Below are 25692 nucleotides of genomic sequence, written 5' to 3' on the forward strand. Positions count from 1 at the left end.
CTCTAATAACATGAAATGATCCATATGACACAACTGAAAACATTACTAAACCCAGCCAAGTTCTGATCCCAGGAAAACCCCTGCAGAGCTCAATACATATTGCAAAATAATGGCTGTGGTTATTGAGCAATGGTCTCAATATCCTTACTACTTATTTCTGGTAACCCTTTGCTCAAACAGATGTATGTCTGGAGGATGGAATGGTCTCCAAGTCACACTAGTGTTTGTTTGTACAAAATGAAAAGGTTTTGCTACTGTTATTTGCAATATTTGGTGGGTAGGCCTTTGAAAGTTTTAACAGTTTTAACAGCAACATAATAAAGTCGTGAGCATCTTCAGGGCCCAATGACTTCAGCAGAGCTTGAGGCTGCCAAAGCCTTCAGAGATTTAATCTGGGAACAAAAACAATAGGCACAGGCTGTTCATTGCACACCACAAATACTGAGCAGCTAGCATGCAAGCAGTTTCACAAGACTGAAGTTTCATTGTTTAGAAGCCATTCAGTTAATATTTTGGGGAAATATACATAAATTTGAGAATAAAAGAACAGCTGAATTTGGGATAATGGCTCTCACTCACTGTGTCACTCATCAAGGGAATTAAGAGTGACTTTGGCTCAGTAACATTTCAGAAATCTGCTGTCATGACACAAGTACTGAAGAGAGTATTGCTGAACAATTCAAATACTCTTCCTATTAGCCTAGAATTGCCTCAGCAATGCAACATCTCTTTGGAAATACTTAACTTTCCTAAAAATAATGGGTTTCTACTCTATAACAGCATACATTTGATTTACAGTATAAATGTGGGTGCATATCTATTACTGTACTACTTGTCTTATGTTGTTTGCGACCTATAGTATTTATGATTTTTAACATTTTTTAAAGAAAGCAGTTAAAATAGATTTATGCACTTACTTGTATAACAATACTTTCAACAACATATATCCAGCACCTGACACCTAAACCACAATTCACCAGAATTCAAGCTGTCTTCTGCATATTTTGACTTTCCTGCTTGTTGCCTCAACAGCAAAAAAAACCCCCACCAACCACCACAAACTGTCTTGGGCAGAGGCTGAGAAGAGACATTCCTAAACTGTTCCTTGTCACCAACACACCACCCCTCTCTGCTTTCACTTCAAAGCCCTGCATCATCACCCTCAATAGAAAAGTTAAATGCTATCAAAGAAAATTTGTATTTTTTCATCCCTTCCAGTTTCCTTTCCTTCTAGGAAAAGAATAAAAAAAAAAAAAAAGATATCCTGAAAGTCAAAGCTGGCAGAAACTCATATAGCAGATACTCTAAGCCAAGGCTTTTAGGAGTCTTGAGATCTATCCTCGAACGTTCCAAAACTTAATTACTAAGAGAGTTATGTAGATAACAAAATCACATTTACAAAAAATAAAGAAACCTAGTTCTCTCTTTGGATTGTCAGTGGAGTGTTCTGAAAATAACTGTCCTCGGGGAAGGGCGATGGACACAGACAACCCCCCCACCTCCACCCCTCACCCAAAACAACCTCACCCGTAGTCCCTGACACTAGGCACAGTTTCACTCCACACAAAGCCATCATTAATTTTGTTTTAAATCACACTAATAATAAAGTAAGTAAGTTATGCTTTCTTACCTGGCTCACCAGTCTGATGAATAGCATCTTTCTGATGCATTAGGCAGGAGTGAAGGAACAGAGTTAGTCTAGAGGTCTGCGCTCCCTCATTTAAATCATAACATTTCACTGAGATGAACAGAAACTTTCTGCTCAAGCATCTTATTATCTAATACAGTTTTTAACATGCCCACTGCTACCAAAGAGTGCTTACAGTTCAACACAGACCCTACACCCATTCTTACCTTATGTTTCGCCTTCAACTTTATATGACTGTTGTCAGTTGCTGAAATGTGGCAAATGTCTGCTGCAGCCCCCTCTCTTACCTCACTGGTCTGCCAGCTTTATACAGACCTGCTTAAGGTAGCAGTGCAGGATGTAAGGAGAAAGCAAAGCAAATGGCAGTGGTGGGAGTGAGGAGGGTGGACTGGAGAGAGCCAGTCCAGAAACTTGAAATGGCAGGATAGGGGAAAATCTATCTCAAAATTTAATTAGATGCTATCGCAAAACCCGTGAATGTTCATCACACCCCACCCAATTACCAAGAACAGAGGAAGGGCAAACGTGCTCCGTCTGTTCCTGAGCTGCATCCCCACAGCACTGACCCAAAGCAGGGAGGCCTGATTGATCGAGTCATTCTGGTCCCTCAAAACTGAAGTGTTGAGCCTATGTCCCCCTGACAGTAGCATGCTTCTCACCTTGGTCCTCTGTGTATCCAAATCCCAGTAATTCCAGAGGCTTTAGATTTGTCACCAACCCTCAGACACATCGTTCAGACAACATTGCTATAGCTTGCAGCCCGCCTGTGCCTAGGGATCCCACTGGAAGACTGCGGAGAAGGAAGGAAGAGACAAAAGCAGGAGACGGCTGCTGTGTTGCAGAACTCCAGATGGTCCCAGAGCTATTATTTTGACCACCACTGATGGGACTGACCCTGATGGATATACAGCATTGGATGGAGCTCACTGCAGACTTGTTTATTCTGGCAGCTCCCTGTTTTTTTTGGAATTGCTTATTGTTATAGCATGAGTGTCAATTACTTATTTACCAATGTCTGGTACCAATAAACTCTTTGTTTTTTACAGTACCGGCTTGCAGCTTGATTTAAAAGTGGTCTGCTGCATGCCAACTTCCTGAAGCAGAGGAAATAATCTTTTACAGGAAATTAACATTTTAAGCACAGAGGGTTTTTTTCTTTTTAGGAAAAACTATTTAGAAAAGAGAAGGAAAAGTACATAATTAATACAAAAAGATTTCCTGACACAATTCTTACTCTTTGAGTCCTTGGCAAAACTCATACTGTAATTCTCCACTGCTATTATCAAAGTTGCCAAAGAGTAGTCAACAAATCAGAAAAGTATACATGTGTGGCTGCTATGGCATGCATATTCTTGTTTTCTATTCCTTATAAGCTTTTCTTTATTTCTGAGAGTATGTATGTTATTCATCAATATTCACTCCATAGGCTTGCAAACTTTTTTTAAAAATCAACTGTTCATCAAACATTCAATAATTCAGTACAACTGTAAGTGTAGGGCTCACAGATATTGTTTCTTTCATTAATGAAAGACAGTAATTTTTAATGGAGCCCTCAAGGTACATAGATACATACAAAGTAATGAATGACATGGTTCTGGAACAAATTTGCCAGAAATTTTGAATGCAGTACATTAATGAATCCAATGACCACCCAAAGCTTTAGAAAAATGCACCTCAAAATTATTTGGGCAATGTCTTTGTCTCGCTATCTGAGCAGTTATGGATATTGTAGCAATGCTTTTTTAGAACAATAGATGATAAAAGAAAATCCTCATGTATGTGCTCTCAAAGAACAGTTAACTTTTCTGTTTCAAATAACATTTAAGTCTTCTATTGAGCTAAGTACAGAAGAGGGTGATGCTGCCTTTCCCATTGCAGCATACTGTTAACTGGCAATGTTGTGTTAAGTTTGGGGAATTACCGGATTAAGTTATTAAAACTTAATTACTAGAAAGCTAGTGCTCTTTATCCTGGAGTTTCCTTCTAACCTGTGCGGAGATCAATATTTATGGGAGGAACAGTCTGCAAGTCATAAATGATCTCCATTAGAAATTCATCAGGATGACTGTAAATAACTGTGAAGCAAGAGGCCTTTCCTCTGCTACCACGGCATCCAGTGATACTGAAAATGTATCAAAACCTATTAATTTATCAGATTAATTTTCATTTCTCTGCACTCTGGATTTTTAGTTCTGGCATAGTCAGCTGTGGAAACACCAAAATACAATTCTCATAGTACCTCCAGCCTGACAAGAAATAGAATCTTACAATATTAATTCCCACTGCAGAGACTGTTTTCATGAGATTCGCAGCTCAAAACATATATGGAAAAGGTTCGGAAGCTTTGAAGCAGAATTCAGAGTTATGTTTATTCAAGTACCAACTTTCAAACATTTTGAGATTCACTTATTAAAAGCTCTTGTAGAATTGTATGTTTATACAATTGCAATTATGTACCATATTGTGCAATGCACAGAGTAAGTACATCTTAAAAAAGCAGAAGAAATCAAGCGAAGAAGTTTTCCCTCTAAAGTTTGATGGTGAAGACTAAGTGTCACCCACGACAGAGTGCAATCATTTAGCACTCGTATTGTACAGGGACTACCTTAGTGGTACAAACTAAATATACATTAGTGCTTTAGTATAACTCACCTGAATGCTTGCGTGACACCAAGACTATAATATTGTCATCAGGGTACACATTGCACTGCTATATACCTTTCAGCATTTACAGCAATAGGATTTCACCCTGGATGTGTTGTGATAATTACTGATTGAAAACAATTGGTTATAAACAGGCAATTCCTACCATCTGGCCATATAATTTATGTATTGACAGTCATTATCACTATTGGTGACACAGCCTCTCTGAATAAGCAAGCAGGAAGACACTCATATGAAGAAATCTTGCTTTGCATGCAAATGTTTTAACAAAAAAATGGAATTACTAAAGTTGCATCTTACCTTTAATAAGGGTCAACTTCACACTAGTGTCTTCCCCATCTGGGTCGACTTCCCTGTCAGTCTTCCCCATCTGAACAAAGAGGCTCATTTGTACATGACCAAACAGATATTTAATGAACTCCTCAGCTGTGTTATCAGAGTAATTTTATGTGTTCTAGAAACAACACAGGAAATTAGTTTTCATCCAAGAGTTCAAATCTAATTTTATTTTTGGTTATTAATTCTCATTTCTGCCTTTCAACAAAAATAGACAGCCAGAATTTTCAGACTGTTTCAGGAATATTCCACTTCTAACTGCCCAATTGCAGAATTTAAATTAAAGTAATTGCATGAAATGTAGAAGAAAGTAGAACTGAATGGTTGTTTCTAATATCTACTAAGCACTAACAAATCGAGTAGACAAACTGTCAAGGAAATGTGAGACAAACTTTGCAACAGCTTGAAATAAATGTTAAAATTGCTGTTTCTTTCAGTACAGTCTAAGTATTTCCCAAAATACGTCTCTGTTGTGGTTTAACCCCAGCCAGCAACTAAGCACCACGCAGCCGCTCACTCACTCCCCCCCATCCAGTGGGATGGGGGAGAAAATCAGAAAAAAGAAGTAAAACTCCTGGGTTGAGATAAGAACGGTTTAATAGAACAGAAAAGAAGAAACTAATCATGATAATGGTAACACTAATAAAATGACAACAGTAGTAATAAAAGGATTGGAATGTACAAATGATGCGCAGGGCAATCGCTCACCACCTGCCAACCGACACCCTGCCAGTCCCCGAGCGGCAAATCCCCCCCCACACTTCCCAGTTCCTGTATTAGATGGGACGCCACATGGTATGGAATACACCGTTGGCCAGTTTGGGTCAGGTGCCCTGGTTGTGTCCTGTGCCAACTTCTTGTGCCCTGGCTGGGCATGAGAAGCTGAAAAATCCTTGACTCTAGTCTAAACACTACTGAGCAACAACTGAAAACATCAATGTTATCAACATTCTTCACATACTGAACTCAAAACATAGCACTGTACCAGCTACTAGGAAGACAGTTAACTCTATCCCAGCTGAAACCAGGACAGTCTCTGAAATGTAAACACTTTGAGTATATAGAGGCTGATTTACCAATGATCCAGTAGGCAGAAAGTCCTACAGAAGTCAGCAGCAGCAGCTGAGGTGCAGCACTTAGTAATGTTACCAAATGTCCTTGTGTCACCATGTGGCACAGGTCACCTTTCCAGAAAAATAAAAGCAAAATCAGAAAACACTCAGTGCAGAAATGAAAAGACTTTAGAGATCAGCAGTAACATCATCACAGGAATGGAAAACCGTTGCAGGAAAAGATTCATGGAGGAGAGTAAGGAGGATTGGTTCAGGGGTTGAGGGTTTATTGACTATTTCAGAAAGAAAATTACTTTGAAGATGATGATGAAGTGCTATAAAGCAATGAGAGGTTGAGAGAAGATAACCTGATGCAAGAATTTAAAATTCTTCATGTCAGAAAGAAACAGTAGGTCATCATTATACTCCTGTGCATAGTAAGCTACTGTATTTTACCCACTTAGCCCTTTTAAACACAGTCACAAACACTTTCCTAAAGCACAACTCGCACACGATGCCAAATAATACTTCCCTCAAAGTCATCTCAATTTGAAGTCACCAAGAGACAAGGTAGCTTGCTCCATATTTAAATACATCTGGCTTATCCCCATTTGGTTTTATTTGTTTTGGTTTTGGTTTTTTTTCTGCCAGATGAAGGAGACATCTAGTACCTTCTAATTTCTCCCCATCAAGCTGCTTCTACAGTGAAAGCCACTCATTTCAATCTCCTTACCAGCCTTTGTATCATGGTCCTTTTTGCTGAAAGCACGTTAGCATTATAGAATAGCAGGAGGGTTTTGACAGCTATACTGGGGACATCTGAGGCTTTTGCATCTAGGGAAACTGGCAAGACTGGGATTTTGGATCAAGCACAGTAACTGCTAAAGTGATCAGCAGTTAAATGCTCATATCAGCTTTGCTGACATGTAAATTAGTACCTGTGAAGACACTCAAATAAATGCTGTAGTTTAAAGCTCATCAGAACTAGAGCTGGTGGGAAAACCTGTGGAAAAGATTTTTTTTTTTTATTATTTTCTTTCACTGCTTCCATTTGGCGGTATGAAACATTTTTGATCATGGATTTTTATGTTTGGTCAGCTGTAGATAAAAAATATATTTTATACTAACAAAGTGTTCATTATCAGTGCTGCATCTGTTTTGTGAAAAATAATACTGCAACACTGATATTTAGAAAATTCCCTCAGGTCATAGGAAGAACTGTCGACTTCACCCCTTCCTGTCTAAGCTCCCATCACAGAAATGGTTTCCAGTTCTAGGAGGGTAGCATTAGCAATGGGAAATGGATTGTAACTTTCCTTCTTCTGTTTGGTACAAGGGTCAGAAAATACAGAAAATTATCTCTAGAAACAGTAGTTTTGCGTATCCCTGGGAACTTGAAGTTTACCACATTTTTAAAGTTGTTATTTTTAATGCTTCAAAAACATATAGGTATTTAATAAGGGATTTAGTCAAAGAGGAGACCTGGCGCAGGATTCCTTTCAGCTAATTTTAACTGTCTGAAGGTTAGGTGTCGTGACAGGATTAGTCACACAGACAGGACACCCCAAGAAAATAATTCACCAGCCCCATATTAGACCCTGCTCCCGTAGATGACTGTCCACTGCTTGCCTCTGTTTCTTTACTGAGTAAAGGTAGTGCTTTGACACTGAGTTCATACCAGACCTATAGCTTTCAGATGGGTAAGGACAGAGAATATGAATTGTACCCTTGGTGCACAGAAGAGAGGGGTTTAAGTAGTGTACAGACAGCAGGAAGAGAAGGGTGGCTCAAATATTGCCTAAGATCAATATTTGAAGATCTATCACTATCCATAATTTAAGCTTCCCATAGCTAACCCTAGCATGGTGCACTTTTTGTACCCCTCTAATCAACACTTCACAAACTGCCTCTCATTGTGCCTGGTTCTTGTTCTTTGTTCTTCAAACCTCTAACAGAGTACAGACCTGCCCTGTCCCTCAAGGGACACCTCTTGTGCCCTCCTGAGCACCTCTCCCTCCTTCTGGCTCTGGTGCCCTGCCTGATGCTGCCCCCCTCATTGACTGCTCATTAAATTTCAACCAGAGTTTTCACTCTCATTAACCCTTTGTTTCTGGAAGAGACTCCCTGTAAACAACCAGACCCCCCCAAGGATATTTGACAGCAGCTGAACCACCAGCATGGCCCTACTGGTTTGTTTCACCCATTCTCCTCCCACGGTCTGCAATCATCTTTCTGTACTTGAAGTCTAAACTCTTTGGTGCTGAGACTGACTTTTTGTTCTGTATTCGTACAGCACTTATCACAAGAGCATCCTAGTTCACAGTTGCAGGTCTATTATCTTTACTATTTTTACTACCATATATAATTGGAGACACAAACATCAGATGGGATTATTCTGTTAACAATTCCTAAAGCAAAACAAAAACACAGCACCATCCTGCCTCACAATACAACAATTTTCACCTTGAGGTCCATGAAACCCCCAAGTTCAGAGAGCTTAAGCTAGAAAGCATGCCTGTTGTAAGTTGGAAAAAAAGTAGGAGTTTGCAAATCAAAAAGATGCTAGAAAAATACCGTACTAAACCAAAAGTGAAAAACCTCATATTCTGCATAAAGGTGAGTCTGTTACAGGCTCTGGGAAGTTATTCCATCTTTTCAGTGAGAATGTGAATCAAGCTGTGGGTATCTGTGAAGAAACACACCCTGCAAATGCAAGCAAGCTGATGGCAGTGCTTCAGTGTCTTCTCCCAGAACTGCTGTTTCTGTGGCTGTTTCCATCTACGACAGCAATACTTTAAAGCGTATCTTGCCTTCACACTTGATATCATGCTAACTGCAGAAACTCTTATTATCTGCTGTTCCCATCCCATGGAAAACGTATGACTTTGCTATACTGGGATTACAAACCGCTCCGAAAGCAATGCCGTGATTTAAATTCCATTTCCCAGATGGGCAAGCAAACAAGCAGCAGATGGACCTTCCAGTTAGTCTTTTTTTTTTTTTTTTTAATAAATGATGCATGACAGTCATATGCTAAACTCATTTGTCAATCTTATTTTTTTATCTATTGCCTGGAAAGTGCAGCAACATAACCCTGGACTGATGGAAAGAAGACTTCAGGGCTGTGAATTAAAAACAGCCTGCTAGGTGGAGTGAGGACAGGTGTCGACTTTGGCTGGCTACGGAGGTAGAGTTGATTGAGAGAAGGGTCTAGACAGGACCATTAATTAGGAAGGGGGGAAGAACAGGACACTTTGTCAAGCCAATTTTAACACCCATGACCTTTCACCTGAAGCACCCTGGTCCAAGTCCAGCCATGACCAAGGGGACTTCAGCTTGTCCTGATGATGTGATGGTAAAATGCTCTGCACACACAGTGGTTGGTGGTCTTGGACCTACTCCCAGAGAAGCAGAGATCCCAGCTTGGCTCAACTCTGGTCCAACTGGCAATCCTTGTTTTGTTATAATGAGGCCCAAGGTGGAAATAAGCTGGAGAGGTGCATTCTTTCCTTCCTCCTGACAGGTGCCTCTCCAAGGAGTGTGTCCCACATGCAAAGGTGGAGTGATTTCGTTCATAGCCAATGCAAGGCAGCCCTCAAGTAGACATGATGGACAAGCTGAGCTGTACAGTCCAGTAGAGCTGTTCACTTCTCCTGGTGAGGGGAGAAGAGCAAGTGCCTGCTGCATGTAGAAGAGTTTATGGACCTGTGTCTCCCTGCTCAGACAAAAGAACAACTCTGACACTGACAGACCCATACGGGTGTGATTCTACACGAGCCTATGGATGTTGGGCACATCGGGCCCTGTTGACCGATGCCGTGACACTTATTTGGAGCCCTGCACGCCAGGCTGATTTGTGTGGTTATTAAGAGCCATTCATCTACCAACTCGGGAAAAGGAAATAAGTCAAAATAAGCTTTGTAATACAGGAACTCATTACATTATAGGAAATATAATGAGATCTAAAGGAAACTAATACTTGCCGCTCATAAATTAAGTGAACACTGTATGGCTTTTGACCATAAAATGACACCAGCCTTCAAAAAGGCAAGTTGAACACAGAAACATCTTTTGTATATGACTGTCATGCCTTTTTTTTTTTTTTCCTAAGTAGAAGGACTTCCCTCGTTCTTCCCTCCCTTCCCAACACTATTGGTCTTTCCTTTACTAGCCAATACCAAACCATTAAACCCACAGAAGTCTCACCAAACTATTGCATCGCTCCTTCCCCTGAAGTGACAAGATTTCTGCTCAGGGTAAGTTTCTTGGATCCTTTTCCTTGAAATTGCTTTGGTTTTAGGTTTTGGAAAGTTGCTTTGCCTCAGGACAGTTTTTCTCTGCTGTTTGGTTGATTTTGCAGTGGAAAGGGAAAGGGTCTTTAGACTCACAAACTGGGAAGGTCGATGCTGGCGTGGAACTGCCTTTCAGGTATTTTCTAGGAAGTCAGACTGCATCTGCTCACCAGCTTTTGTTTACTGCTATTTACTGACCGAGTCTGGAGCTCCAGGACAAACGCTGGACCCAGCCTGTGCTGGGGTGGTAATAGGAGACTGAGCATTTACATATTATCCTTTACCTATTCCTGAGTTTACAAAACTTTCCCTTTTTAAGAGCACTTTAGCAGAAGTCGTTGTATCAGAGGAATGTGAGGTCCATGACTCATAACAGATTTTATCTGGAAGCATCCCTTACTCTTTGCAGCCAAGCTGTGTATCTATTACCTCCACTGTCTTCAAAACAATCCTAAAAGCACTAGAAATATACAGAGGGACAAAATCTACAGTTCATTCCAAATCCTGAGGTAATTCACCCAGTTCTCAAGATAAAAATATCATACCTTAATTAGCATTTCTGTGGGTTTTTTTAATCAGCTGTACCATCATACATCTGTTTATATCACTCTTTCCACTGAAAAACCTAAAAACCACTTTCCCTTTTTTATTTGCTTCTGTTAACAAGCCTATTTCCCTCAAAAAAAAAAAAAGGTCTTAAGGACCATGTTCTATATAATTTAAACAATTCTCAACTGCTTTTGAAAATTTTCAAACATTGACATCATATTTCTAACAAAAAAGTATAGTTCTACTTGTATTAGTTTTGTCCCTCGGAGTCCCCTTTTAATTGTTTTTCAAATATGTCTGAGCTAGGAAAACCAAGGACGAGTTTCAAAAATCTGTAATTTTGTGAAACAATTGACAAATTGTGAAACAATATTTTGGAATTGGTTTTCATTGGTGAAGGGAAAGACAGCCACTTTAACATATATAAAAATTTTTTTGGAATATACTAGACAATACACAGGATGAAAAAAAATCTTTACGCTACTTAGCTGTTCTCAAGCAAGGCATGTTCTTAACCAGAATCTAAAAATACAGATCCAACAATCTAATATCCATGTTTTGAACTTAAATAATCTCAAGCATTTAAATTAATTTAATCTTACATATCAAATATCAAGGGCTAGATTTCTACTGTATTTTTTCCTGTATGTGCAGTAAGTTGAACTAATCTTACCTCTGAATGAGACCACATTAAAATGGCTCTAATGATTTAACTGAATTTAGAATTCCAGGAAAATAAACAAACTTCCCAGTATTCGTTTCTACATGATAAGTGCTTGGCAGAGACAAAATACTTGATTTAGGAATATGTATTCAGAAGCTCTAAGCTTCCAGTCCTGAAATGGGGGGCACTTTTGATTTGTCATTTGACTGAGATGTCTAATGAGGACAAATCAAGCGAGATTTTCAGAGACGCTGACTTTTTAGCAATTTTCCTGGCTTTTAAGTTGAACTTTTCAACAATTTTCATTAAATAAAGTCTTCTTCTGACTGCTGTAATTGTTACATTGCTGTTGTGACACTTGCATCTGTCATATCGTTAGCAGACATACTTTCAGAATTGCGATTTGAATTTAAATCCTATCAATAAACTTCTAATAAACTGAATATAAACAGAGTCCATTTACTTTTGTAACACTTATAAATCCTGCATACGACACCTCACTTTTTACTCAAGTGCAAGACACGCTCTGTACGCTTAAAAGCCTTGAGCTTTCTCACTCAAGCTGGGAGAGCAGAACTCAAGGGCTCAGCCTGGAGGAAAGGGGAGGGTGGGAGTCCCGGCTGCCGCAGCCCATCCCCCTGCCCTGCAGCGTGCCATGCCAGGGGCTTGGACAACCCACTGTCAAAGGCAACGTGTGTCCCACAGAGGTGATCTCTGACGCAAGCCATGAAACCTTTGCAAAAAAACCTGCAAGGAGGCAACAACTAGGCACCGAAGCCAGCAGAGCCACTGTAGAAAAAGCTAAAGCAGGAACTACTGATACCGAAAATATTTTCTTGATCCTGGCTGGACTTAAACTGCCCTTGACAACTGGCTGCTTCATCCAAGCTTGTTCCACTCTTGTCTCAGTCCCTTCACCTCTGCTGTGCTCCACAACTGCCATTCTTATCTTCCTCTCCTCCCCTATTGTTTCCCACAGATCTCCCCCTTTCCTTGTCTTTCTAATCCCTGAATAAAATTCCTCTGCCAAAAAGGGAGAATTAACATGTCATTTATCATGACAACATTGATAGCTATGTACTACCCTTCTCCCCTCCCTTCCCTTCCCATTTTTTTTCTATTTATATCCTATCTCTTCAAGGCAGGGAGATTGTCTCTTACCCTACCATTTGCACAGTGTCCAGCAAACTGTGCCTGGCTTTGGTTGGTCTCTCATAAATAACACAATCAGCAAAACCTGCAAGAAGAAAAGCAAGGAAACTTCCTCTCCAGGAGTTTTGACAGTGATGAGATATTTTTCTCAAGCTGAACTCTGACAAAAAGTATCATGGTCTCACCATGTAGAAAATTCATACCATTAGTCATTTGACTTAAATGGGAGAGCTGTCTATATTCCCAGCACAGGCTATAATTCTTCACTCATGGCCTAATAAGATGCTTCCATTTCTGATGTTTACTACCTGTTCTCTTTGAATTTCTCCTTACTACTCAGATAGTACAGCTACAATACTTGGTTTTTTACAAACCTAAAACATGGAATACAAGCCAGACTAGCATTTGTCCCAAACTCCTGCATGTTGTTGCTCTACAGTGTTTTTAAACTGAATAATTACACCAAATCCAGATAATCTTTCTAACGTAATTACAGCAACACCTCAGATGATCTCAGCTGTGCCAGGGGCATGCTTATGGGCATATACTTCTACTACAGAAACTTAAAAATAACCTACTTTTTAAGATAAGTGGGGTAAAGTCAAAGATCACTAGAATGCTACAGAGCTTTTGCCCCAAAGTCACCAGTTTGCCAGACTGTTGGAGAAATCTCTGGTTTATGTTCAGTTTATAAGTTAAAAAAAGAAAGATGCATAATGATAAATTAGACAGTATGAGAAGAGCACAGCATTCCAGAAACCTGGGAAGCTTCCTTCAACAAAGCTATAAAACAAACTCCCAGCAGTGTTTGCCAGGTTTTGCAATGTTCTTACCCAGGCACTTACGGCTTTCCAGGGCTTCTGTTTGCACCGACCGTCATTCTTCTGCATGGTCCTATGCAGCAATGACCGAGGCGCCTGTATCGGCAAGTCTTAGTGCAGATCCATTACTCAGTCACCGTGCCTTCCCTAAGCCATGACTGAAATATGTAGCAAACCCTCTCGTGCCAGACCCATCCATCTGGCTCCTCAGCCTTTTGGTTTCTTGACTTGCCCTTCCCTGAACCGTCTCTTTCACCCTCCTATGGACACCGTCCCTTTGTTATTACCTGCAATAGCCACAAACCCTGTGGGTTTTATGCTCTTGGCCAGGTTTCAAGTTTCAGCGCTTCCCTTGCTTTTCGCCCTCCATGTGCTAATCAGAGGTTCCCTAGTGGGGTCTGGGATGTAGATGTCTGTTTAACTTCTGCCCTCAGCATTTCAAAACCATTAGTCAGGGCCTGGACTGTGGCCATCAGAATACAAGTATTGTAAGGCAAACAGTAACTCCCATATTTTCTTCACCCCCTGCATCTGGAAGACAAATAATGAGTCCCACAGTGTATTGTTTATTCTCATCCCATATTAATTTTTGTTATAATGATAAGCTAATAGCTGCTTCCTGGCTATTAGGTGGAGCATAGTGAGGTACCACAAAACTTGAAGATGGGTACCCTGAGATGGGATCATGGCACACACTTCACCTTATTCTGAACTTTCTTTCCAATTAGCAAGCCTGGTCATTGTCACTCTAATGAGTTACCTGTGACAGTCTGTATTACCTGCAAGAGAAATACTTGATCCAGACCAACCTATTGTTGGTGAAAGCTTCTATGAGTAAAAACCCATTAAATCCCCAGGTATCATGCCTCTAGCTGCATTGCTATAAATACACATCTACGTTGTTAAGTAGCCCAACTGCTAAACTCATCTGCAAGTACAGTGCCTTCAGCTCATCACTATTAATTCATTCAGGCTCCCCTCTTCTTCATTTTAGATAATGTCAGGTTGCTTCTCCCTTGGGCGACATAACACTTCATTTACTAACTCCCATTTTGTGGATAGGACAGAAAACAACATGAGCTTGAAGAAGACAGAGAAAACTTGAAGACAATCTGCATCTCTCCTGTCAGACTCAGGCTTAAGACACTGAGGTCTACTGGTTTGCTTAAATTTTCTTTTGACAGCAGCTCTTTCCTAAAGTATCCTTCATATTCTCTGATCATTGATCTTATTGCTTCACTTTTATATGTGCCAATCATAATGTTTTCCTTCATTTTAACTTGTCCCTTTGCTCACCACCATTAAATTTTCTTGCAGATCTGCTTTTTGTTCTGTATTGTGCTCACATTTAGACTATATAAATTACATAAAATATACTATAGTTTAATAAATGGTGCTAAACTATAGACTATTCAAACTACATAAATTTTAATAAATATCCAACAAAATTTTAGGGTCTCTTGTATTCATATCTGTTTACCTAGCAAACCTACCCACCTTCTTTATCATAATAACAAAACCTGGCCCTCAACAAGTGCCCATGAGACTTAAGTGCATGTAAATTGGTTGAATTTCATCAATATAATACCTAATCAAGTTAAGGTACACATTAATGGTGATCTTAATCTAAAAAAAAAAAATCAGTGAGCATGTGAAAATGAAAACAGATGCTTTTCTAATAAACATAATTGAGAAGACCAAATTACAAACTAGAAATATTTGTTTGCAACATCAACAATAATGTAACAGATCATGTATCTTCTGCCATATGTTACAAACAAATGCCTCCTTGTTTGCTTTATGATAAAGGATAAGGGTCTTACCCAAATGGGTTGGGGAAAGACCAGTGAAGGAATTATGCAGACCAGGAAAGAGAAGACACCACAGATGAAAGAGAAAACTATGAGAGGAAAATAAGATGACAGTAATTTCATGGGGGGGGGGGGGGGGAGGACAGGAGTAAAGAATTCCTACCAGAAAGGCAAAATGGGGTGTGTCTGCATAGTCCTCATACACACATACATTACATGGTCTGGCTCAGGTGTGGGCTTTTGAAGCACTTATCCATGCTTCAGTTCACATCTGAGAACAACCTCAACTGCTTTTGGATGACACTAAGGTGGCAGATGTACTCTGATAGCTAATAGGCTATCCGTCTACAGGAGCAAATTAAAGCTTATCCAGAGTAACTCTGTGCCCCCTAAAATGTGGCCATCAGATCCTCAGCACTGTTTTGTTCTACAAGTCCACTTCTACTGGATGCACTGCTTGGCAGTGTGGAAAGAAATAGAGATGAGAGAAATCTTGCAAGGGAGTAAGGTAACAGTTGGGTTAAAATCAGTTACCCAAGAGGCACTGTTCATTTTCACTACTTTAAGGACAAATAAATATCCACAAAGGAAGTACACCTTTTCACGAAGCCAAAGAACATACCAGCATGCACTTAAGTATGATATAGATGCACAGTAAAGATGTTAAGCTAGGAAAGAGAGAAAACAAATCAGAAAGAAGTTACTGACAGTCAGCAGGAAAGAGCAAGTAAATACTCTCTAGGGATGTGTGCCCCAAGAGCCTTGAAGTTAACAGGAGATTAAATTCATCTCTGTGTAACTGAGACACAGACTGAAGCCCAATAATTTTGTCCCTTGCTTCAGCTCTGTCAGGATTTCTGCTTACGTCTATGCGTCATAAGCCCAACAATAAATTTAGCCTTGGTGGTAAACTGCTCGGTCCACACCAGGGAGCGTCACCCAGAATCACCCTGATACTGAGCTACGCTGATTTACGATGTGTAGATCCACCAGTTTCAGACAAAAACCTTCAGCTCGGAAATATTAGAGGAATCCATGCTTCCTACAAAGCATCTAAACCAAGCATTTACATTAGGAAGCTGGGCTCCTGACAGCCCTGCAGGAGGCTAAGCCCTTAGTTCAGGTGGTCTGAATCATCCCCTGGCAGGTCCCCCCACTCTGCAGGAAGCACCAGCACCGAGGCTCAGCAGCTCCTCCGCTGTGTCCTTGGAATGCCCTTTGCACAGCCGCAGAGATAGCAGATTATCGCACAGATCCTTGGGTTTTACTGAATGCCTGTGCTCTTCCTCTTAAGATTAGTTTCTCACCCTCATGCCATAAAATTAAAATGTATTAATGAAGAAACCTACATAAATTAATTTAATATGGAAGAGGGCTGCAGTCAGCTCTCCGTTATAAGGTTCAAGCGTTACGTAGCTCGTGCACTGAGCACAGAACAACTCTGGCACAAGCGTTTCATTGGATTTCCTCCCCTAAGGAGCAGATTCACTCCCTCTCTACTCTCCCCAAACGGATGTAGTAACGAAATAAACTATCCCAGGCCAGAAAATGCAGATGTGCTGCTCTGCGTGCTATTGACACCCAACGCCGCATCCACCGAGAACGAGGCCAAAAACGTCCACCACACCCAAGCCATTGATGAAGAATTAGACAACTATGCCCTTCCTCCACCAGATAAAATATGTAAGAATTACAGGTTTTATTAACTGTTTTCTCCATTTTCTTCTTTCTTTCCTGTCAGCCCATTTACCTGAATGAAGGCCCCACCGATCATAATTTCTGATGAAAAATATTTCTCCTCAAAGACACTTAACATTTTTTCCAAGAATTACACTTGGGCTACTGCATGGTCCGTCTTCCATTTCGCACACAGCTCATCTCAGAGTAAGCAAGAAACAGCAATGGTTGTGGGGAAAGGAATGCTAGAACAACAATAAGGGAAGCAGTGGCTCCCAGAAAGAAAAAGAAACCATTTCTTGAAGTATAAGTCCAGCTGCTCCTCTTTGCTCCCTCTCCCTCCCTGCCTGCTTCTATCTTGCACGCAGATACATTGTACTTTGGGTAAATCGCAAAGCTTTGCACAGAATAAAGAGCAGTTATTCTTACTGACAGTACAATATAGAGCCAGTAACTGGGAGTAAATGGGGTCAGGCCCTTTGGGAAAAAGGTCAGCAGGATTCCAGGGTATTTTTTCTTTCAGCACTAAGCAATCTATAGGGAGTAAAAATTTATCATTATACTGGACTTGAACCTATCAACTTTTTCTTCCAGGAACTTTGGTCCATATATAAATATAGACTAAAGATATTCTTACATGCTGAAATGCTTGGCTTTTGTTTTTGCCACAGGCATTTGAATATGGTTATAAGAGAATGAACATGAGTAAGTATATATGGACATATGAGCAAGCATGTCTAAGACACAAACCTATGGTCTAAGAAATTTTTTTCTAACCATGTGCAACAGAGCACGAACCTGATTTTACTGAGAAGTTATATTTACACATTTGACATTTACATGCAGTATTATAAAATTAATCTAAGTTCCTTTATTATAAAAAGATTATTATTCAGCCATAGGATTCTGTGAAAACAGATTTTACAGAGACAGAAGGGACAAAAATCAAAGCTCTGTCTATAACCGTGCACATGGTCAAAAAGCTAGAAATTACACACGGAGCTTCACTGATAACAAAATAACTTAATAATAATTTTAGCCTGTTGCTTTCCTTTCACAGAAGAGCAGCAGAAGAGACAAAAGGTGAACATTTGCAGAAACACCCAGAAAACAACTGCAACAACCCCACAAACACACACACATACTCATGGTATAAGGCATTCAGTTCCCCTGTGTACAACTGTCCCTCAACTTTACTCTCTAAGTCTTTTTTTTCCCCCCAAATGATAAAACTTCCCTTCACAGCTGAGTTGCTGGAAACATGGAAACTCACAGATAGGTAATACATCCTTTCCCATTTTAAAACCAAAATCAATAGCCACAAACCTTCTCAAGTTCTCAAACACTCATTCTGAACCATGGGCCCATCAGTGGTTAGTTCGGCATCAGTCCAGCAAAGCACTTACGCATGTAGTTAACTTTAAGCACATGAGCAGTCCCATTGATTTCAGTGGGACTTCTCACAGGTTTGATGTTAAGCAAGGGCAAAAGTGACTTGCTGGACCAGTGCCATCGACTGAAAAGCCCTTACCACAGAGACTGAATATTTTCACGCATGGAGTTCCTGTCCCATTTTGCGTGAATGGATACTTAAAGATAATGGTAATAATCACAAGAACCTCTGCTATTTCAGGTACAGTAGGGAATGAAAGATTTTGCTGGACAGAAGAGAAAACAATAATCCATCCAAACTGGTACGACAGCCGCTATCAGGTGTTGTTTCTGTGTTTCCTAGGGCAATGAAAATAACATTATTATGTTTCCACAGCAACACAAATGTACTATGTCATGATGCAAAATACATTCACAGTGTGCAAAGGAAAGAAAAAGTCTTAGATATAGTAACATAACAGATGAAAGATCTCTATCCAGCTCAAGTACTGTTTTTCCTCCCAGTAACCTGCATAATATAAAATCAATCTAGAATTTATATTTCTCTGTTCCTGCACTGTGCACTGTCACAGATCTACTTACGTCAATGAAGCAACACATGATTTGTTGTGTTTTGAACATAGGTTCTTTGCATTGTATGATTAATCATGGGTATCAGCCAGAAACTGTCTTTGTCTACTTACACATGTAGCTTGGAAATGCTTTTCTGACCCATTCATTACGTGTTATTTAATAAATTTGTAGTACTGCAGGATGGACAAAAAATTAAGCTTGAAACTGGAGGCACAGTGGTGATTGACAGGGTCTTGGCTGTCAGACTCAGCCCTAAAGAAATCACTCCTGCTAACATACAGACCAGCACCGTGGCTCACGCACAGGTAACCTGCAACGTGCAAGGAGTGCGGCACACACCAAGTGAGCTAAGCTTCCTTCTACACCAAAATCAACCCCACACAGCGTGCAATACTCAGTGCCAGGCTGGATTTGTTGGACTCATTAGAACCACCTTGCAGGGATGATTTACACTTGCAAAGGCTGTGTCATGCATGTGCAATAACTCCTACATACATCAGATACACAAAGGTTGGTGTTCATGTCCCACGTACCACAAGTGCCCACATTTCTGTGTGGGCTGTCTCTGACAGAAATATAAAATCATTATACGTCACAGATGAAAAGCCACAACCAAAACCGTGACTCAATCTTTAGCAGAGGTGCCAGTAACTGAAAGGGCTGGAGCTGGAAGAACTGATTTTCCCTACAAAAACACCGAGCTGGATGATGACTCCTGGAGTTGGGCCAGCCACTGTTACTCCAAAATCTGCGAAGACCAGGAGAAATTTGTTCAGTACCACCAGTCCACCTATGGGTGAACCTGTCCTCTAACGGGATTTGATCAAGTGCGAGTGGCATGTAACTGAACCAAATTTCTCTCTGCTTTCATAAAGTCATAGCCAGCATCTTGCTAGCAGGAGTCTACTCTTCATAGCTGTGTTCTTGGTTTTACTGTAAAATGTCAGCTTCGGGTTACAGCAAAACCAAAATAAAACTGGTGGGACAATGTAGCAAAGGTTGGCTGGCTGACCCCTTTGTGAAATGTAATTATTTCATTTTTGATGAGAAGAGAAAGATCAGGGTCACAAATACAAGTATTTACAAGTGCAAGCTATTATCTTAAGAACTCTAGGATTTAGCTAGGGAAAAATACATTTACTGGAATGAACACTGACAAGTAAAATATTTAATCCCCAAAGTTTTATTTCCCCCAAACATAAAATAATATTACTTCGAATGGTCCATAAATAACATTAATGGAGAGATTTTGAATGGGAAATCTCTAATGATATATGAGAGAGGACTTAAATAGGTTTAACTGGGCTCTTTCTCAAACTTGGCAACTGTGTTACAAATGGTTTCTGTTTTTTTAAGCAACTTTATAATCTGTTATCTGTTTGGATCAAATCCTAAGGAAGCTTTTTGTTCCAAATTTGCAAACACCTCCAACGCAGAAGCAACTATGGGAAAAATATTTTTTACTGCCCTACTAAGTTTAGAGAAAAAGATTATTTTAGTACTCTGTGCTGTGAGCTCTCTCTATATGCCAATGGGTGGTTATGCAAAGCCTCATTTGTGCTTCAACATAATGTACATAAAGGAAGGCTTCATGACCAAGTCCGGCCTGCAGAACTGCTAGCTGAGTCTACAACCAGAGGCTAAATGGATTAAGTGCTGCATTTTTAAAATTAGTGTTCTAATACAGTGCTATTCGAAAAAAGTTTGAGAACCTTAAGTGCTATAGATTACATTTTTTTCAAGTTAAGTAAGAGAAGCAGAAAGATGGACAAGCTATTTGTCCAAATTAGCATAGGAATGTTTCCACTCAACAGCTGAGGCCTTTCTAGTCCTCAACTATATGCCTCAAGTAAAAGTAGTAATACTGGGACACAAACCACAGGTCAAAATTTAAGCTCATGTAAATTGACAATATTCCCCCAACATGATAATTTTAAGCAAAATAAAAATTCCATCAATGATGAGCCATCAGCAGAGGTTCAGTGTAGGATTAGAAACAGGAATAAAATCATTGCTGGAGTGGGAAAAGAGACTGAAGCACTGTCTTAGAAAGCGTGCAATGGATTTATGTGATAAAGACTTTAGCCGCTCATGTTTGCAGTAAAATTGTGCATGAACCTTACATTCTCTGGTCTGCATACTGAATAATTTTGAACCCAATAAAATAACTGTTAACTTTACTGAATTGATGATCTATGTATGCTATGGCTCACCCCATTGGTAGTATAAAACGCATCTAATATAATTTAGACAACCAATTCAGAAAAAGCATGTAGACTATAAGTAACAAATCTAAATCTCTCTAATTAGCAACCATTTAAGCATATACAAGAACATAATTGTCCAAAAGTATAATTATGGGGGGAAATTTTCATTATGTGTAACAAAAAATATTGAAGTAAACCAAATTATTTAGGTCTGTATTTAATATGTATTATCTCAGTTAAAATGCTATATGCAGGATTTTACTGTCAACATTAAGATGCCTTAATTTCAGCATTAGTAAGAAACACCGTGAAAAAAATTCAGTGAGATTGCTACTCTGCTATAAAATTTCTGAGTTACCTAGATTTTATGCTTGATAAATATTTCAATACTCTGAATACAAATTAAGAAAAAAAATCCACAAGCAGCAATTCTCTCTCTCCCCCTTGTTATAACTTACACTTCTAGAGTAACTTTCTTTAATCTTTAGCAAATTTTGTACCCACATTTTTTTTTTTCCAAAAGGACCAACATTTTTTGAATGGCTTCTACAGTATGACTCCCCAAATTGTGCATTATTCTTTTTGTATGAATGTGTGTCTGTAGCAGTTTTTACACATAAAACCCAAAAGTATATGAACAGTTCTTATATATCTATGGAAAACGTGCAGTAAGGAAGGTATTGATTTAAGAATGCCTAAGAATACAAACCTATCCATATTGACTTAAGAAGCAAGCAATAAAAATCTGTATAAAAATAATTCTACATTTTGTGATTGTATTTAATGTATTTTTTTAGCCAAAAATTTCTTAACTAATGAGATTTTGCCTAAGAATTGTGATGTCTGTAAGTTTTATATTTGAATCAGCATTGTTGTGAAATAAATACAAAATGGTAACTGTCTGAAATTATAAACAGAAAATCTTTACAATCATGACAATGAGTGTCTTTAAAGACTGGACTGTTTGTTCTCTGCTATTTTTATCAAGTTTCATGTTTAGGGTGGTAAGTAACAGTTGTAACATAATCAACTTATAGGAACTACACATATAAGACGTTAAAATCTTTTCCTACAGATCACACTTTCAGTGAGATATTGAAATAAAGGATTTTTGAGCAATATTTCTGACTGCTTAAAATTTTAGTCAACTGAAGTACATGTGTGTAGTGCAACTAAGCATGGGCATTACATTAAGCACATGATCACTCCTTCCAAAATGCAAGGAACGAGGTATATATTTAGAATTTAATTGCCCATTTGCACAGTCAGGAAAATACAGAATTTCTATATAAATCAAACTCCCGTGCAAGGTATTCTGTAACAGTAACCATAACAGCTCAAATGAGATCAACTTGTACTTTTACTATATAGATGTTTTCTCTCCCTCAATCAATAGTATTTATTCCTTTTTCTGTTTCAGTGTATTTAATCATCCAGATAAGATAAACTCTATCACCAATGAAATCACTTCTAGGGGAGTCAAAATATTATTTGGTGAATCTGTTTCTCCAGATGCTTACACTCACAAAAATTAAGAATGACTCCTCTGAATAGACTTACCTGGGTACACAATCAGCATGAAAAAAGAATCCACCATGAAATGAAACTTGCAAGGCTTATCGTTCTCTAACAGCCACCATAAAATAGAATACCTTCAGCATCATATTTTTTCCTTTCCAACTGCAGAATGGAAGTAAAAAAAAATAAAAATGTACTGAGCCTTAATTACAACTGTTAGCTATCATGTAATTTCATGTTCATATATAATCTTCACTACACAAGATTTCATCAGTTGCTGAGCTTCATACAATAAGGACAGTAATTACTAAAAGAGTCTTAACACCCCTCCCAAAACAAAAAACACCTCTCAGAAGCCAAATTAGAGGTATTGGAAATAATGTGTACAACAAAGCCTCTATTAAAAAGAAAGAACTTTTACGTTTTATATATTCTTATAACTTCTCCATCTACTTTTCACTTTACTTTTCACAAAGTTTTGTATTTTCTGCGCTTTTACCAAAGTTCTTCCATTGATCTTGCTGTGTGTAATGATTGCTTTGCTTTCAGACAAGGAAAACCATTAAGTGTTTTCAGAAAAGTTAAGTCCCTAAACCACAAATGCAGACACATGTCCCACCCCTCCAAAAAAGGTGTCTGCAAAGTCACTCAGGTAAACTGATTTAGAGGGGAAGTTACATATGGTAATATTGAATAGAGTATTTGAGAAGGAATTAAAGAGAATGAGATTGCACATCTTTTGGGCAGGTTATGAAGAATGCAGACAGAAAAAGAGAGCAGGCAGCACACTATGTTGAGTGTAAGAGCCATAGAGCTAAGGAAAAAAGTCACCTGCTGTGTTTCTCCTTCAATTGAGGAAACTATGCATCCTGTATTTGTTTTAAATCAATGTTGCTTCAAAGGTCCATCTACTATATGAATATTCACTCCTACTTAGAACTTGCAATTCCTCCTATTTTTTCCTGACTCAAAAGACATGAAGTTTCTAAAATTAGAGTGTCCTAATATATTACGCTCACATTCTGACATCTTCATCTTCAGTCCCTTCGGTGGAAAATACTGATTGTTTAATCAGCTACTTGAGGCAGTGACCTTCCAAGCTAAGTACAACACACTTGTTTTTCTCACCATTTCAATGAAAATACTTAAACAGAAAGAAACTATGAAAAATTAGCTATACCGAAATGCTACCATTCAGGCTTTTCTAAACGACACTAAGTTATTACCCCACAAGTCCCATGAATTGTGTTTGCGAGACTCGCTGCAATAATAAGGGATATGATTAAAGCAGCTCCAAACCCTTTTGTAGAACAATTAACATCTTGGTTATAACTCTGAAAAAAGCCCATTTGTTTTGTGTGTAAGTTTTGATCAAATTTATGAGACATTGTTATAATCCTGACATTAATACCTTGCTTTATGGAAAGTCCCATTAAATTCACTTTTTGTGGAATAAAGAAAACTATTCTGCCAGAGGAAAGATATCAGAATATAGCTCTTACTTTTCTCCCAGTTCAAAAGCCACTGTGAAGTGTTTGCTGAAGGTTCAATTTTGCAACGCCTGGAGCCTGATTCAATTGGAGCTAAATTCAATGAAATTGTACCACTTCCTTCGGTTAAGTGTTGGATCATATCCCGTCACAAGACAAATTATTCACTATGATTAACACTTGGGAAACAGAGCTCTCCCAGTGCCACAAAAATTTGTACAAAGGATTGAAATTCTTTCAAGATGCAAGAAGTAAAATAAAAAATGAAGCTTCATACAGGACAAAGATACAGTTGATCAAGTGTTTTGTACAGATAAAGCATTATTTTTATCTATTTGTTTTGTTTAATCAGAAATACTCATCTGGTATCCCAGAAGATTAAAGTTTCCTTATGTCTAACAATGGCAATAAATCACCTGTATTTTTAACACAGAAATGGTTTTTAGAAGTGTTGAGTTCCCTGTGCTTCGGTCACAGAAGTTCAGAATTTTCCTGCATTTAAATTAAGATCTTTGTCATTTCCAGCTTCCTTCAGGAATCTTTTCTCATAGCTCAGATCAAGATGTTTCTAGTGTGCCAGAATCATCATCTTTTTTGTTTGTTTGTTTAAATAAGCATTCCTCTAGGAATTCTGTAAAATGTCAGAGTATAAAAAAGTTTATTTCTGTCCTTTGACTGAAGCAGGGCAGCTTGAAAATTCCTAAATTCAACCGCAACTAGCAATTCTCTTCCTGCAGGGATTCCTGCAGTTCGTATTCCTTGATTTCACTTCATTCTTAAGTTGTTACAGATACTATTTTATGAACTGATATATCTTCACATTTACATGCATTTTGTGCTTCAGAATATTTTGCAGATTGAATGCTCCTCTTTCACTCCATCTGAGAAGTTTCTCACATCTTCCTGCATATCTATTTGTTTAGCTTCCCGAATATATTTTTGAACTATTTAACTGGAAAAAAAACCCAAACACCACACCTCACAATGGACTAGAGTATGACCTAACTCACACCATATAAATCATGGATAATGATACTGAAATTACTGCAGTGAAACCAATATAAATTCAGTCAGTAAAAAATGGACTCTCTTTGTCTACTTTGATTTACTTACTCTGTTCACTTTTTTAAGGCTTTCCTGTTAGGTGATGTTTCAAATCATACTTTGCTGCTGACTTGTCTGTCAAGAAATCAGCCCGCCTCCTTTAATTGCTTTCCTTGGGCATTTTCATTTGTTTGTCAGCCTATGAAGCACACTATAATTACTGATATCTTTTGAGTGTACTTTCAGTGGTGACTAACAATGTACTGAAGAAGCAGAGCCTGGAGCCCACCCTGAGTGCACAAGTGGGAGAAGCAGGGCTGATAATCCCGACTGAGCGAGCCTCATTCAATAGCAGTGGTCTGCTGCTGAGTTTCGGTACCAGTCACAAAACTATAACATAACTGGTGTGCTTACTCCAAACCTGAACTACTTCTCCCCACTCAGAACCAAAAACTTCATATCTGGTCTGAAATGGTCAGCCCACTAAGAGGTACTAGTCATAAAGGGCGAGGGGTGAAAGGGGGGAAAATGGAAAAAGGAAAAAAAAAAAAAGGGGGGGGGGGCAGCTCACAGCATCCAGCTTTATACCTCAGTCCAAATCAACTCTGGATTTGGGCTCAGGGTCACAGTTGCTTCGGAAGTGCTTGTCTCCCTGCCTAATAGCCATGCCTCAGATAACCACCCACATCTCAGGGGAGGAATCTCCCTTTGTGAAGCAATAGGAATCTTTCCAATGACACTAACAGGCACTAGGTCAGCCCCTTAGTGAAGAAAATTACTAGAATTGTTAAAAACATCCTAA

At 39.0% G+C, this 25692-nt stretch overlaps 1 long non-coding RNA gene across 2 annotated transcripts; it reads right to left on the reverse strand.

Moving 5' to 3' along the window:
- Nucleotides 1-1725: 1725 nt before the first annotated feature.
- LOC138685375 (uncharacterized) lies at nucleotides 1726-23934 on the reverse strand. Of its 2 annotated transcripts, none has more exons than XR_011324600.1 (5): nucleotides 23768-23888; nucleotides 22399-22518; nucleotides 5725-5832; nucleotides 4613-4766; nucleotides 1726-2438 (listed from the first exon to the last, which is right to left on the reverse strand). It is a non-coding gene; the product is annotated as an uncharacterized lncRNA (long non-coding RNA). The 2 variants fall into 2 exon arrangements; XR_011324599.1 differs by having other exon boundaries at nucleotides 1772-2438; nucleotides 23859-23934.
- Between the last annotated feature and the right edge of the window lie 1758 nt (nucleotides 23935-25692).

This window comes from Haliaeetus albicilla, chromosome 1 (assembly GCF_947461875.1).
Source record: "Haliaeetus albicilla chromosome 1, bHalAlb1.1, whole genome shotgun sequence".
Lineage (NCBI taxonomy): Eukaryota > Metazoa > Chordata > Aves > Accipitriformes > Accipitridae > Haliaeetus > Haliaeetus albicilla.